The sequence below is a fragment of the Schistocerca piceifrons genome, chromosome 3 (assembly GCF_021461385.2).
Source record: "Schistocerca piceifrons isolate TAMUIC-IGC-003096 chromosome 3, iqSchPice1.1, whole genome shotgun sequence".
Classification (NCBI taxonomy): domain Eukaryota; kingdom Metazoa; phylum Arthropoda; class Insecta; order Orthoptera; family Acrididae; genus Schistocerca; species Schistocerca piceifrons.
Window position 1 is genome coordinate 400,313,459 of NC_060140.1, and position 16,222 is coordinate 400,329,680.

The following is a 16,222-nucleotide window of genomic DNA, read 5'->3' on the forward strand; positions in this document are numbered from 1 at the left end:
TGAGTTACAGTCACTCTCAGAAAACTGCAGAGGGTGCCATATTTTAGGCTACTGTCGTGTATCGTGCTTATAGGAATTACCGTTGCCTACAAACGTGCTTATTTCTGTAACTGGCGAAATTCTTCAAGCGAAATTTTTACTCACAGAGGGAAGACTTTTTTTGTGTCCAAACCTAGCGTGCAAACGGGTTTTCTTCTCCGGTGATCCTGGCTCGTTGAGGCAGACTGCATTGCGCGTTCAAGATTAATGATCATCCAGCGCCGGTTTTTGGTCCTAATTTCATTACGTGCTACGTGGCGCAACCGCGCTACGTGGATAAATGAACATCTGACAGAAATTTTTTTACCCTTCTCTCTTTCCAACCCGATACTCAGAAGGAAGTACAAGGTCCGTGACCAAATAAAATGAAACAGGGCGGTCCGGAAAGAGACGGGGCTCCTTACTAGGAGCAGGAATGAGCAGCGGAAAATAAATCTCTCTATTTTGGTTAGCATTTGTTGTCTATGCAAGAATAAGTTTATTTTCTGATTTTAAATGAAAGAGATGCTACCAAGGGATTTATTTGTCGCCGATAGATATAGTTGATTTCACCTACACACCAAATATTTATTAGCATCAATAATACAAAAAATTAAAAGCAAAATGATCATTCACAGAGGAAAGCCTCTTTGTGCATCTGTAATAATTCATTATATCAACTCTATACGCCAGGTTTAAAAAAATGGTTCAAATGGCTTTGAGCACCATCTTAACATCTGAGGGCATCAGTCCCCTAGAACCTAGAACTACTTAAACCTAACTAACCTAAGGACATCACACACATCCATGCCCGAGGCAGGATTCGAACCTGCGACCGTAGCAGCAGCGCGGTTGCGGACTGAAGCGCCTACAACCGCTCGGCCACAGCGGCCAGCCGGACAGGTGTGCTCAATCACTTCGAATGTGGACAAGTCATCGGCTGTCATCTGAGTAACAAATCCAACAGAGTTTGTGACGTGATTGTGAGGTGGAAACGCAAAGGATCAACCTCAACTAAACTAATACCAAGCAGGCGTCATGTATTGACGGTTAAGGACCGTCGAACATTGAGGAGGGTTGACGCAAAAAATTGCGCGAAATTTGCGAAAGAAATCACTTGAGAGTTCCAAAACGTTACTAGCATTCCGGATAAAATAAGGAGTTAAGAACCGTGGGGTACAGCGGTCGAGTAATAGCTCATAAGCCACACATTTCTGTTGTTTGAGTTAAGCGACCAGAGAGGTGATGCATAGAGCAACATTACTGGACAGTGGATGTGGAAAACGTGTGGCAATCCGATGGAAGGGTTTGGGTTTTGCGAACGCCTGGAGAACGATACTTGCCGTGATATCTTCTGCCAACAGTACAGAGGAGATGGCGTTACCTTATGGGGGCTTTTTTCATTATTCGGGTGTGGTCCCTGTATTGCGCTTAAGATAACACTTATTGCAGAAGGAAATGAAGAAATTTCAATACATCGTGTCCTGCAAACGGTAGAAGAACGAAGACGACGATTGTTTGTGTAAGCGTGGCAATTGAACCTGTCGTGAAGCAGCGTCTGTGGGGAAATGTTTTGTGGACAATAACATTCCTGAAGTGGAGTGGCCTGCCCAGCGGCCCGACCTAGCCCTTAGCCCAACGTAACACCTTTAGGATGAGTCAGAACGTCGACACCAGCGTCCCATATTACTAGCTTCTCTGGTTTTGGATCTTTAGGAAGAACGAGCTACCATTCCAGCACGGACACTCGGACACCTCACTGAATGTGTCGCCAGCAGAGTTCAAGCCATCATAAAGACGATAGGCGGACGTACCACATGCTAATGTTCACTAAAAGCTGTCAGAATACTTATGGTCGTATAGGGTACTAGACAAATCGCCAGTGCTAGGGGTTCCAAGGTTCACAAGCTTGCTACTATCTCCATCAGTGTGACACATCACTGAGATAAGTCAAGGGTCTGTCAGTTGTTAAAAGCACGAAGAAAAGTATAGCAAATATTATTATCCTAGGTGCTAACCAATCCATCATCTCTTCGAGTGATACAAGCTTTTCAATTCCGGGGAGACTGCATCAATAAGCCTGGAGGTATCAGAGGCTCGTAGATACAAAATCAACCACCAACAGCTAAACTTTTTTGCAATCTTCAATCAAATTCTAATAGCAGCACTTTAGAAAATAAGATTAACTGATGAACATATCTTTGAGTCTGAGGGTTACAGGATCCTCAAAAGTAAACGTGGAAAGTGGGTTGTGTGAATTGCCCCTCATCTTGGTACAGCATCCATTGTTGACTAAAAATTCCTAAATTATATGATATGTATTTCTTCCCGTAAGAGAAGATTGTTTCTCATCTTTCGTAGAATGGACGAAATGTAAATAGAAATATTATGACCCAGCCAGCCAGCCAAACAAGACAGAACTATATGTAGAGGATAAAACACTATTAACGTGTCGATATGTTTCACAGTTCAATTCAGATTACTCTCCTACACTCGATGAAGACGAAAATCAGAGAAATAGTTATTATCTGTGGACCTGAATGCGCTACTCACTCTTTTTCCCGCTTAAACGTTGTATCCGTAGTTGCACTGCTTCTTATTTATCATTAACAATCGCACCAGTAGTTTTTAAACTTACTAAGTAGTGTATCTTAGACTCTGTCTATGGACACACAAGCGCTGGGCAGAGAAGTTGAGAGGGATTTCTCAGTCAACGTTACCAGCTACTTATAATAGGGGGATGTGTCTGGCTGTAACGGTTCAGGTAAAGGGGTGAACGCCAGCGGTCAATCGTCCAACCGATCACTCGGTGACGGGGATATCGCCCGTGCTATATAAACGTTGTCTGAGAATTCCGCAGAAACTGTGTTACGTCTCCTGCTTGTGGTTACTGACTGATTCCACGAGATTTTTTCCCGATATCTCTTATATTACGCAGAATTTGTTTCTTATTATTCCCGTGTAGAATATTTAATTGCCTAATTTTATAATGCGCTCTTTGTGTGACGGACCACGCGAGCTGCAAGTAATATGCGTTATGTGTTTAGCCTATTTCAGAGCTACAGAAGTGGTTTTGTGATTTATTTGATGTAGATTTCGGTTGTTAGTCGGTTAGATGTGTCACACGTCAAGTAAGCGGTCGCATAGTGACTCTTTCGTCTCCCTAAACCATAGAAAAGCATTTTTGTCGGCCGTTTTGGAGGTAGACTGTTGAATTAATTGTTCAACTGCGGGATATTTTCTCTGTACCACGAACCACGCGAGTGTCGAGCCAGTTAGGAACGAATCTGATCGAATGAACGTTTCCGAATTGAGTCTTTCTCCTCTTTGAACGCCAAATATGGAATTTAGTTCTTTATTGTCGTGGTGCTTGCATTGCTTGAAAATCCAAGTGGGTTTTACCATGGACGACTCCAGGGGGTGATGCCATATTAAGAAATATTTTACATTCAAACGCTGTGAGTGACTATCTACACTTGTGGTGGATCAGTTCAGCTATTGTATGTCCAATAACATCGTTTTTGTACACTTTTTTGTTCCTGAGTAACTGTAACAAGTTATTTCTCACACCGACACCACGTGACTGACAACGTTCACTGACTTGTCTCCCTGAACCTTCCCCTGTTGCTTCTCACTAGTTCTACAGGCTGATTCTGTGGTTGTGGACGAAACTTTCAGGGACGATGGGGCAGGGTATCAATTTGAGGTAATGGACCATGATCCGGAAACGACCGAGACGAAAGTTATAAACGAAACTCTTTCTGATACCTCTGACAATGGATCCCTTCTGCTGCAAACAGGTTAGTTTCCATATTTTTGAAGGCGGTAGTATGGACCGAAACAAGAAAAACTTGTCTAGTAACTGTGGGCTCTAAAATGCACGCCTTAAAAGCTACGAACACTTCAGTATAAAAATGGTTCAAATGACTCTGAGCACTATGGGACTTAACATCTGTGGTCATCAGTCCCCTAGAACTTTGAACTACTTAAACCTAACTAACCTAAGGACATCAACCACACCCATACCCGGGGCAGGATTGGAACCTGCGACCGTAGCGGTCACGCGGTTCCAGACTGAAGCGCCTAGAACCGCACGGCCACACCGGCCGGCACTTCAGTATAAGAGATGTGTTTCACAGTTGCAAAGATGAACAAGAATTCCGTACAGCCCACGTGTAATGGACACTTTTTTCTTGTTTTGGTTCGTACTGCCTCCTCTCAAAATACGGAAAGCAGAGATCTTTCAATAGAAAAGGTCCACTGTCACAAGTATCACAAAGACTTTTGCTTGTGACTTTCGACTCGATCGTTTTCGAACCAGGGTCCCTTACCTCAGATTTATACATTTATCCTTCGCCATGATTCCCAATAGTTTGTGACTGAATCATATGGTATAATGTCTTGCCACTGATTAAGAATTATGAGGTAGGACTCTTTACACGAATGGTTTGCCATTTGAGTTTATGTTCCTTGTTTCTTGCATCGATTACAAAAATGTGGGATATTAGTGTTACGTACAATAAATATAACTACAGTTTCCAGTGTTTTGATTCTGTCTATCATTTACAGGTAACAGTCGCTGAAAGTGCTGTCGTGGGAGAGGATTCTCTTTGGACAACAATGAAGTGGGTGTAGCGTCGGCTGGTACTTGGTGTCGACGGTCAGTCAGCCGGTGGGCGACAGTGATGGAGGTGCAGCCTGGGAAGCGCAGTGGGCAAACAGCAGGGATAGTTAGCAGGTGACGGGCACCGAGCGCTGGCCCTCTCTCCCCTCCCACTGCGCCTCACTCTCTATTATGCGCGCTTCTGTGTGCGGAGGACGGTGCGCTAGTACCATCTACCAATGTCACCTCCCGGTAAAGTTACTTGTGGAATTGACGGTTACGTGCTAACACGGCTGTCAGCCGCGGTTACCGAAGGAATTAGCCTACAAGAAACGGCGGAGTGGAATTTGGAATTTGTTCGCTAGTTTGCGGTGCTCATCAGTATTTCTATTACTGCGAAAACCTGCGTTTGTTACCGCAGTGAGAGCATAGTAATGTGACTTTAACGTTATGTTGTGTCTGGCTGGTTTGTGCGGCGTTGTTCTTCAAGCATTTGGTTTCTTTTCAGGGCGTTGTTTTTCTTACTTGCGGCCTCTGCCAGGGTGGAGTCGTTTGTTGGCCTAGCCCGAGGTTGTCTCGGTGGGAGAATTGTGTTCGTCGCCACGATTACTATGTAGAGAAATAAATAAGTAGACATGAAGACTAAAGATGTAGAATGTTAATAAACTTAGTTTGATATAAAAAGTTTTAAGTGTTTTCACATAAATTCGGAGGCACTACTTTTCAGGTATTAGTTTTCGTCACGCTCTCGTACATCAGATTATTAAACTGTGGCACATCGACCGATTGTAGTTTAGTTCTCGCAGCGAAGCGTAATTTACTGATTGTTTTCATTAATAAAATTGATTTGTTATATGCCCATATTCAAAACCAGCACATTCCACTTCCCATGTCCACGCTCCCTACCGTTTCATAGTATGTGCTGCACCATTCCGAAAGTAAGTGGTGATCATTATTTCTGTTACGCTTGAGTTCAAAAGCACCACATAACTTCACCTACTTCACCTGCTTTGCTTGCGTCCGAGTACGTGCGTGCGTGTGCGTGTATGTGTGTGCGCCCGTGTGTGTGTGCGTGTGTGTGTGTTCGTAACTCTTCACTGTTGCTCTAACCCATAGTTCGCATAACAATCATCTTTTTCAAATTTTATGTAATTATATTGGTAGGTAATTTGCGTATCAATTCCTCCTACTACGATTTCCTTTCCATTTTATTTACAGAAAAGGCATGCTACTTGCATGTACGGCTCACCTTTTCGTGATTTATTATGATCAAAATTTGACGAAGGTGTCTTGCGTCGTCCCATTATAGAAGACATCAGTCAGATCACACACCAAAAATCATCAACGCACCAGAAGAAGTCTCCAAAATTTCCGACATTTGGTAGGTCGCAGGAAGCACGTCGACTGACAAACTGAGGCAATGCGCTATGTCTCGTAAATTGGGGAAGCTTCACATTGCTCGTCCTTGGCATTTATTCACCCACTTCATAAGACTGAATGGACGTGAACAATTATTGTGGCAACTCTCTGCTCTAAATAACCACCAAGGCTCTTTCGAAAGTGCTTCACATTAGTACAGATAAAACAGAAGGATTCACAGCAGAATGAATACCAAGGAGGGCGTAGGGAATAACGTGTAATTGCGAATGGGTCAAAATATTTACATGTAGTGAAGAAATCATCACCAAAATCCCCAGGAAACACGTAAAAATGTTACCAGGAAATTTTAATGCTCAGTTATGCAGGAGACGATTGTTCAAGAGACGGAATGGGAGAACACACGGCCCACAAGAGGGCAGACAATAATAGAGAGAACCTGATAAACCTCTGCAGGAATTTCGACTTCAGAGTCACGTAACGAAATTTCAGATGGTACATAAGATACTAGTGACTTGAAACATCGCCCTAAAAGATAGACCACATACCGGCAGCCATGAAAAACGCCAGAGAAATTAAGAAGGTAAGAACAAGAAAGTTTTCTTTTATTACAAACATCTCATACTATAAAGAGAAATTTATATCCATCAGAAAAATCATGAGAACTAACAGGACTCTCATAACAGACACAGAGTACCAGCAGTGAAACACGAAAGAAATGACTGAAAAACTTAAGAAACCGAAAGTAATGACTGGAAGGAAGTGTCAGAAAAAAAATTAAGAACTGATAAAACTTCTGCAACTAGCGGGAGAAATAAAAGAGATGGTGGAACATGGCATGCTACAGGATCATAGAAGACAGAATGAAAGCACGTAAAAAATTTAACACCATCCAAAAAATGGTAAGAATTTGACAAGTTACATAAGGCATCTTCGAAAATAAACACTAGAGAAAAAAGGTTACGAAAATAACAGATTGAAGATGATAAAATATGACTTCAACAAAATAACAAATGTGACAGGATGTCATCCAATGAGCATATGCTTCGAGAAACAAGACTGGAAACACTGGAGACAAACGCGGAAAAGAACTGTGACCTTTTAGCGCAATACTTCGGAACACTACACAACTATGATGAAACGACACAGAGACAACAGTTTGTAAAGCCACAACCTAACCGAGATTCCAAAACCCCCAACACACAATAAGACCATTGTAATATTACAGAACACCCGGAGAAAATGTATTGATTTCGGTATTCTGGAAATTACATTACGAAAACATCACACCCAAAAACACAGATTCAGAAGTAACTTTTGGGAAACAGGCATGGTACATGAAGAATAGAAGTCAGCCCTAATACAGGCCATACACAAGAAAGAATACAAAACAGACCTTAAAACTATAGAGGAATTCCGCTGCTACCCATCACATATAAAAGTTTGTTCAAGACCCTTTAAAATTAAAGATACATTCACCAACAGGAGAAAACCAATTAGGACGGATCGGAGAGCGAAGATCATGCGGGCAACAGATTTGGTGCCTGAGTACGATACTAACAAAGAGAATTTCCAGGAACACAGCGATAGCATTTGTCGACTTCAAGACGACCTGCGACCCCATGGATAGAAAAACACTCTTCAACACACTGGGAAAAATGAATATGGGCCGCAAGACCAGAAAGCTTTCGAGGAAACAACAAATGCAACATCGAAAATGAAGATCATGGGAGAGATCTCGGAACTATTCGAAATCAAGACAGGAGTGAGATAGGGAGATGGCCTGTGAGCCTTTCTGTTTAATCAGTCCCGGAGAAAATAACTAGGACATGGGGCAAAAGAGTAAACTGGATAAAGTTAGTGTGACGTAAGGATAGAACCGTCTACATAAAATGTATGCCCTCTGCTGATGACACAGCCACCATAACAAATAACAGAAAAGAAACTCTAGAGATACGAGATCTCAGCCAAAACAGAATTTCAGAGCCCATATGAAAAACCAGCACACGGGCACAAAATCCACAGACGGCACTCGTTGGAAACCAAGCAGGGAAAGATAACAAAAGTAGGATCTTTCAAACACCTAGCAGAGATTATATAGAAAAGGATCTCATAACTACTGAAAGCATTCAGACTTTCGTGGAACCACTAAAACATACGAAGTATCTCCAAGAATTCTAAATTAATACGTTATAGTACAGTTTTTCATGAGGCCTTGTAACAGTAACCTAAGTCAGAACGAAAATCAAAGAGACAGGAAAATGAGAGAGATAAATACTGAGAGAAAACTACGGGCCGTTTCAGAAGGAGGAGATCTGGATAAAGAAACAGACAGGAGAACTGTACGAAGAGACAGAGATTATTAAAAATAATATCAGGAAGAGATGATCAAATTTCTACGGAAATATGTTAGAATGAACGAAGACTGATAGATAAACGTTTTAATGTATTGATGACTAATAGACTAAAAACCATCTGCGTAAAGGAAACCATGGGAGACCTCAATAAACATCCCACAGAAGACATGACAGATAGTAAAAAAAAATGCAGAGAAAACATCAGAGCATCTGAGTAAGCGTCAAATGAGTGAAAACAAGCAGGGAAGAATTGGACAGAAGAGAGGAAGAAAAAAATAAAGTTAATAAATGTGAGGTTTTTAGAACAAAAGAAGAAAGACACAGAAGAAAAGGCCTTGAAAATTGTGTTTTAGTGCTCTACCTAAAGGGAATATCTTCTGCTTGTATTAATTGTAACAGTAGTAGTAATAATAATATTAGTAATAACAATTGTAATGATAATAATGATTATAATAATAACAGCGAAAAATCTCGTGAACTCTGACATAACTACGTGATTCTTCCCCTACTATAAATAAAAAAGTAAAAAGAAGTTGACCCTTGCACATATTCCACAGAAAACAGATGTCAAAGAATGACGTTTTGGTATCGCAGTAATCTCATGGACGAAAAGTATCTTCATCAATATAGTGTACGGAGTCAACAGAGGAGGATAAGAGAAACAGTGCAGACTAAAAAGGAGAAGGGTGGAGCCGGCACTTTCTTTTTCATTATTTTGTGTGAAGGGATATGTTGGAGAGAGAAGCAAAGCCGATAGTGGTCTAGAGAGCATTAAGGAATATAGAGCGCGGAAAGAGGACAAAGTAAACCTCAGCTAGTCACTGGACGTCACCTGAGTAACAAACATATCCTCGGCGTTTCAACCCTTCTACAGCTGCCCGAATCGATTATTGCTTCACCGCGAAGTGAAAACACGTAGGAACATCCACAGCTAAAGAAGGACACGGCAGACCTGATGCACTGACGATTGTGGAGGGTGTCTGTAAAAAGTTAGCACATTGGACTCGCATTCGGAAGGACGACGGTTCAATCCCGTCTCCGGCCATCCTGATTTAGGTTTTCCGTGATTTCCCTAAATCACTTCAGGCAAATGCCGGGATGGTTCCTTTAAAAGGGCACAGCCGATTTCCTTCCCCATCCTTCGCTCACCCGAGCTTGCGCTCCGTCCCTAATGAGCTCGTTGTCGACGGGACGTTAAACACTAATCTCCTCCTGTCTCTAAAAAATCGCGGAAGAAATCTCTCGTTAGTTCTATAGTGATACCTACAGTCCAGCTAGTAGAATGACCGTGCGTAGGGAGTTAAAGACGTAGAATGTTCGACCAGCCTCGTAAAATACATCTTTGAACGTGGTGTGGTACAGGCGATTACATAGTTGCATATGTTTTATCTGAGAGCTGCTGTAATTTCTGTTTAACTGTAATAGAGCTGAATACTATAGGACAAAAAAATGGTTTAAATGGCTCTGAGCACTATAGGACTTAACATCTGAGGTCATCAGTCCCCTAGAACTTAGAACTTCTTAAACCTAACTAACCTAAGGACATCACACACATCCATGCCCGAGGCAGGATTCGAACCTGCCACCGTAGCGGTCGCGCGGTTCCAGACTGTAGCGCCTAGAACCGCTGGGCCACACAGGCCGGCACTATAGGAAATTTACAGAAAAAAATCGCAACACGAAAAAGTAATTAAAGTAGAATAATAAAATTTTTGGAATAGATTTGTCTAGATAAAATATTTAAGTTATTGGAAATGGAAATGACGTGTGGTTAGGGCCCCCCCGTCGGGTAGACCGTTCGCCTGGTGCAAGTCTTTCGAGTTGACGCCACTTCGGCAACGATGGGGATGAAATGATGATGATAAGGACAACACAACAGCCAGTCCCTGAATGGAGAAAATCTCCGACCCAGCCTTGAATCGAACCCGGGCCGTTAGGTATGACATTCCGTCGCGCTGATCACTCAGCTACCAGGGGCGGACATTTAAATTGTTAACAATGCAAGATCACAGTTAATGTAAGCGTGAGCAAAACCAGTGCAAATGTGAAATACTGGTAAATTGATAACCGGAGCAACCGCCAGAATGCTGAATACAAGTTTGTAAACCTGTATGCTTTGTGTTGTACAGCCGGCGGGTGTGACCGAGCGGTTCTAGGCACTTCAGTCTGGAACACCGCGACCGCTACGGTCGCAGGTTCGAATCCTACCTCGGGCATGGATGTGTGTGATGTCCTTAGGTTAGTTAGGTTTAAGTAGTTCTAAGTTCTAGGGGACTGATGACCACAGATGTTAAGTCCCATAGTGCTCAGAGCCATTTGAACCATTTTTTTTTTTGTGTTGTACAGATGCCGGATCTCAATTTGCAACATGACGTTATATGCTGTTCCACTTCGTCGGTCAATACAGGGGTGGTTACTACTGTTTGTGAACGAAGCTGTAGATGTCGTCCAGTGATGTACAGTTTGTGCTCGACTGGAGACAGATTGAGTGATCGAGCCTGCTAACTCAACGTGTCATGTCGCCACACAGTAGAACACTTTGGGTGATAACAGCTGTATGGTGGCGAGCGTTATCCTGATGAAAACACTCCCTGGAATGCTGTTAATGAATGGCAGCAAAACATGTAGGATCGCCAGTTGGACGTACAAATTTACAGTCGGGGTGCATGTCACAACCACGATAGTGCTGCTGCTGCCACATGAAATCACACAACAGACAATAACTCATGTCATGTGTGACTTGACACAGTCAGGTTGGTAACAGTCCTCATTCTAACCAACACACAGCTATCACAGGCACCGAGGCAGAACCAGCTTTCACCAGAAAACACAACAGACCTGAACTATGCCCTCCAATAAGTACTCGCTTGACGGCACTAAAGTGACATATGGCGGTGGTTTGGATTCAGTGGAATGCACGCTACAGGGTGTCTGGCTCGAAGCTGTCCTTGAAGTAACCGATTTGTAACAGTTCGTTGGGTCAGTGTGGCGCCAACTGCGGATCAAATTGTGGCGGCAGATGCATACTACGCGCCAGAGCCGTATGCCGAACATGAGGGTGTTCCTTCTCGGTAGAGCCGTCCGGAGCCGGGTCATCTTGCGGCTGCACATTCTCATGACCACTGCTGCCAGCAATCATGTACAGTGGCTACGTTCCTGCCAAGTCTTTCCGTAGTATCGCAGAAAGAACATGCAGCTTCGTGTAGCCCTATTATACGGACTCGTTCAAATTCGATGTTGATAACGGTGTCTTTATCGACTCCTTCACGTTCTTCATTAACAACTCACCACGTCCACTCACAAAAGTAACTGACACTCTTGTCCGTTGAAGCGTGTATTTACAGCAAACTTGATTTGCATCCTCATAGTGACGTTACTAACGCCACTCTTATGCGACTGGAGCGAGATTTCAATAGACATGACCTGTCGGATGTAGAACCACGCCGTCCATCATTTGTTTATGTCGCACAAGTCCGTTTTGGTATTGTGATTTTTTTCCGTCAGTGTATACAGTCTAAAACTGGTAACTAAAAATATATATCAAGACCTGGAATAGAACTCTCAGTCTCGAATAGTATAACGGAAGACACTAATAACTGCACTATATGGACAGCAATATTACAGTGCATTAAATTATGATACTATTCGTACAAGTAATTGCACTGTTGCCACATCTATTCTTCGACGTCTGATTTTTTACCGAAAATATCTATGAGGCGAAATTTGTTACCGACGTTTTCATATCGCCAGAAGGAAAGCATTCTGGCTGTATAGCTAAATACTGCGAATATACGGGAGGGTGCTCAAAAGTAATGCCTTCTGATTTACATCTACATCTACCTACATACTCCGAGAGCCACCGTGAGGCTCGTGGCGAAAGGTACCTTGTTCCTCTGCTATTCATTTCACTTCTTGTTCCACTCGCAAATAGAGCGAGGGAAAAACGACTATCTATATGGCTCCGTAGGAGCCCTAATTTCTCGTGGTCCTAGCCCGCACTGTATGTTAGCGGCAGTAGAATCATTCGGCAGTCAGCTGCAAATGCCGGTCCTCTGAATTTTCACAATAATATTTCTTGAACAGAACGTCGCCTTCCCTCCAGGGATTCCCATATTTCTATTGGATCTTCCGAAACATCTCCATAACACTTACGTGCTGTTTGCACCTACTGGTGACAAATATAGCATTAACTTGAATTTTTCCGCATTTAGAGCTAGCTGATGTTCATCACACCAACTGTAAATAAGTCGCCTTATATTTTCCTACAGTCATTCAACTTCGACTCCTTATCGTATACCAAAGCACCGTCAACAATCAACCGCAGATTGATGCCCACCCTGTCTACCAAATCACTTACGATGTAGGGCACAACAGCGGTCCTGTCATACTTTCCTGGGCCTTCTTGACGATACCCTAGTATCACACACCACCGAGGGCAACATACTGGACTGTATTGCTTAAGAAGTCGTCGAGCCACTCACATATCTGTGAACTTATTCCGTACGGACGTACCTTCGTTAACAGCCCGCAATGGGGCACCATGTCAAATGTTTTCTGGAAATCTAGAAATGTGGAATCTGCCTATTGCTCTTCATCCATAGTCCGCAGTGTATCCTGTGAGGAAAGAGTAAACTGAGTTTCGAGCGAGCGATATTTTCTGTAACCGTGGTTATTCGTAAACATAAACTTCTCAGTCTCAGAAAGTTTATTGTATTCGAAATGAGAATCTGTTCAAGAAATTTGCAGCAAACTAAAGTTAGGGATATTGCTCGGTTATTTTACGGGTCCGTTCATTTACCTTTCTTATATACAAGAGTCACCTTCGCCTTTATATAGTCGCTTCACGATAAATGCAGGCTAGTAAGTGGCCAGTGCTGTAGAGTATCCTTTGTAAAACCGAATTGGGAATACATCCAGACGTGGTGATTTATTCGTTTTCAAATCTTTCAGTTGTTTCTGTACGCCAGGAATGCTTATTCCTATGTCGTCCATACGGGAGACGGTCCGATGGTCAAATGTTTGTACGATTCTCCTATGTCAACCATTTATTGAACATGAAATTTTTAAAATCTTCGGCTTTCGGTTTTCTATCTTCCACTGCCACACCCGACCGGTCAACAATGGACTGAATGGAAGCCTTAAACCCATTTAGGGATTTTACATAGCATCAAAATTTTCTCGGACTCTCGCCGGCCGGGATGGCCGAATGGGTCTAGGTGCTTCAGTCTGGAACCGCGCGACCGCTACGGTCGCAGGTTCGAATCCTGCCTCGGGCGTGGATGTGTGTGATGTCCTCAGGTTAGTCAGGTTTAAGTAGTTCTAAGTTCTAGGGGACTGATGACCTCAGAAGTTAAGTCCCATAGTGCTCAGAGCCATTCGAACCATTTGTTCTCGCGTTTTCTTCGTATCTTTTGCTAAGTTGTGACAGTAGTAGTTGTTGTATGCTTTGCGCGTAGATCTTTTCACAGACGCACGAATCGCTATTAACCTTTACTTCTCGGCATTTGAACGTTCTCTTTTGAGCCGAGAGAGCATCAGCCTGTGATTCGTCATCATCTTCCGAATTTCGTTATTAAACCATGGTGGGTCTTTCCCACACTTTATCCACTTACTAGGCAGAGAACCACGATTTATAATCTGCGTAAATTCCGCTCATGATTTCTCTACGTCCATCTCACTGGAACGAAGTCAATTCACTGTCTAGATGAGATGCTAACAACTGCTTATCTGCTCTATCTAGCAGGAACACTATCCTAGGCTTCTTAACTCATTTATTAACTTACGTAATCATCTTTGTTATAATGTCATAACGATCGCTAATCCCAGTTTCTGTACTGACACTGTCAATACAGTCCGGCCTATCTGTAGCTACAAGTCTACGATATTTCCATTGTGTGTGGGTTCCCGAGCTAGCTGCTAAGACATTTTCCAGAATCGTGTTTAAAAGCATTTCGCATGACTGTCACTGTTCCACATACACTGTTTCATGCGGCCAAATAACATCACTTCACACTCAGCTTCGACCGTAATAGAGAATATATTTTTGTGTAACGCAATGAACGGTGTTTCCTATATATGTTCCACGACTCCTTGAATATTTCAGAGCTTTCTACTTGAGGTCTTAGCCATCTCTCGGTCCCAAGAATAATTTGGACGTGAAAACTTACCTGGGGGGCAGTCGATTCGGGAACTTTATTACGAAGACGTTGACAGTTTACTGACAGAATTTTGACAGTACAGGTGTCTTTACTCTGTACGCCATCTGAACTTTGTTGCTGCTTATTAAATGGCGACTGTTCGTCAGCCTAAATGCAATCCACAACTACTTTGCTATCCGAGTACTTGCTTCCTTTGTATAGCGCACTCCTGACCTAACAAATGGGGGCCTACATATATCACACGACAACGAAGGTCTAGAAATCTGCAGCCAGGACCATCACAGAGTCAAAGAAGCCTTTGGTAGAGATCCTCCATTCGACTCCAAACCAAAGGACGCCGATCAACTCGGAAAATAATGCTGCAAATTACGAGCTCTGCTTGCGCCCCGATTGCGAGGCCAGCAGTCTTCACCACCTTCACCAGTGGCATGTATGAACTAAAGAAGGCCTAAGAATCCATGCTACAGGTGTCGTTAGTGCCGATATGAACCACAACATTCAGACGACTGTACCTTGCATTCTCGATAGCCGCAGGCAAGGCTGCCTGCTCCCGCCAGATATACCGAGTGCACGCTGGCTTTCTTTCCAGCCCTGAACGCTGTCTACGAGGCTGCATGACGCTTCTAGCGTAGGAGCTCCCGACACGATCGCTAATAAATCCCTGCCACCCCTGCTCCCCCTGCTGTAGGAGCGGCCACCTGGCCACTCGTCGGTTAATGGGTGAAGCCAGGCGGCCTTTCTCCACATTAGCCCTGTGCCTCGAGCGACGCGAACGCGTTACCACCCACCACTCACCCTGCTGTAAGGACAGATCAACCGCATCTTGTGCGCTGGGAGGTGCCTCAGAAGCAGAGACAGGCAAAACAAGCGACACCTAAGAAGTCTCATGCGACGCGCCAGATTCTCCGCCTCCGTCACACCCCGAGGGCAGCAGCCTGGAGGTGACTGACCGTAGCCAAAAGCGCATTCAGCTGTTCGTGAACTGCGGCCAGCTCCTCCTGCATCCGCACGCAGCGTGCACACATCCTAACCATCCTAGCAAGGTTAACTGAAGAAGTAAACTATAAAAGCAGACACAATCCTAGATATGCAACTTCAACTTCCAAACCCATTTATTTGTCACCGATGGTCGCTGACGTAGCTGACTGTTCAGTGAGCAACTACTGCGCAACAGACTGAATGAATTTAAACTTACAAAAACTGGAGATTAAATCTCTTAAACAGAAAACCACGCAGGAAATTTAATAAGTATACTATGAGGAAAACACTGAAAAAGGTAACGACTTAATATGCTGGTCTGTTGATGAATATGAGCTGAGAGATGACTGCGGATGTTTTATGTGAAAACTCTTAAAACTTTTTAAATAAAAGAAACTTTATTAATATTCTACATCTTTATTTTTGAGCTCTACATCTCAACATAGTCATCCAGGCGACAAGATTTTTCTCCCAATGAGAGACCAGTTTATTGATACCGTCACTGTAGAATGTTCGACTGTATTGACGGAGCCTCATTCTCACTTGTACTTGCACCACATCATCACTATGAAAGGCCTCGAATGTGTCCTTTAAATTATGGAAACGGATGAAAATCGGTTGCCACCAAATCGGTACTGTATTAAGGATGATCGATGTCAGTGAACCCAGGACGTCCGCAGATATAGCAGGACTTGAGTGTGGTCTGGCATTGTCAAGGTGAATGGGAGATT

The 16,222-nt window shown here is 43.2% G+C and overlaps 1 protein-coding gene across 1 annotated transcript in view; it reads right to left on the reverse strand.

Annotated features, from left to right (window-relative positions):
* The window catches only part of LOC124788692 (UNC93-like protein), a 471,748-nt gene that overhangs the window by 234,395 nt on the left and 221,131 nt on the right, over window positions 1-16,222 (reverse strand). The window lies entirely within an intron of this gene.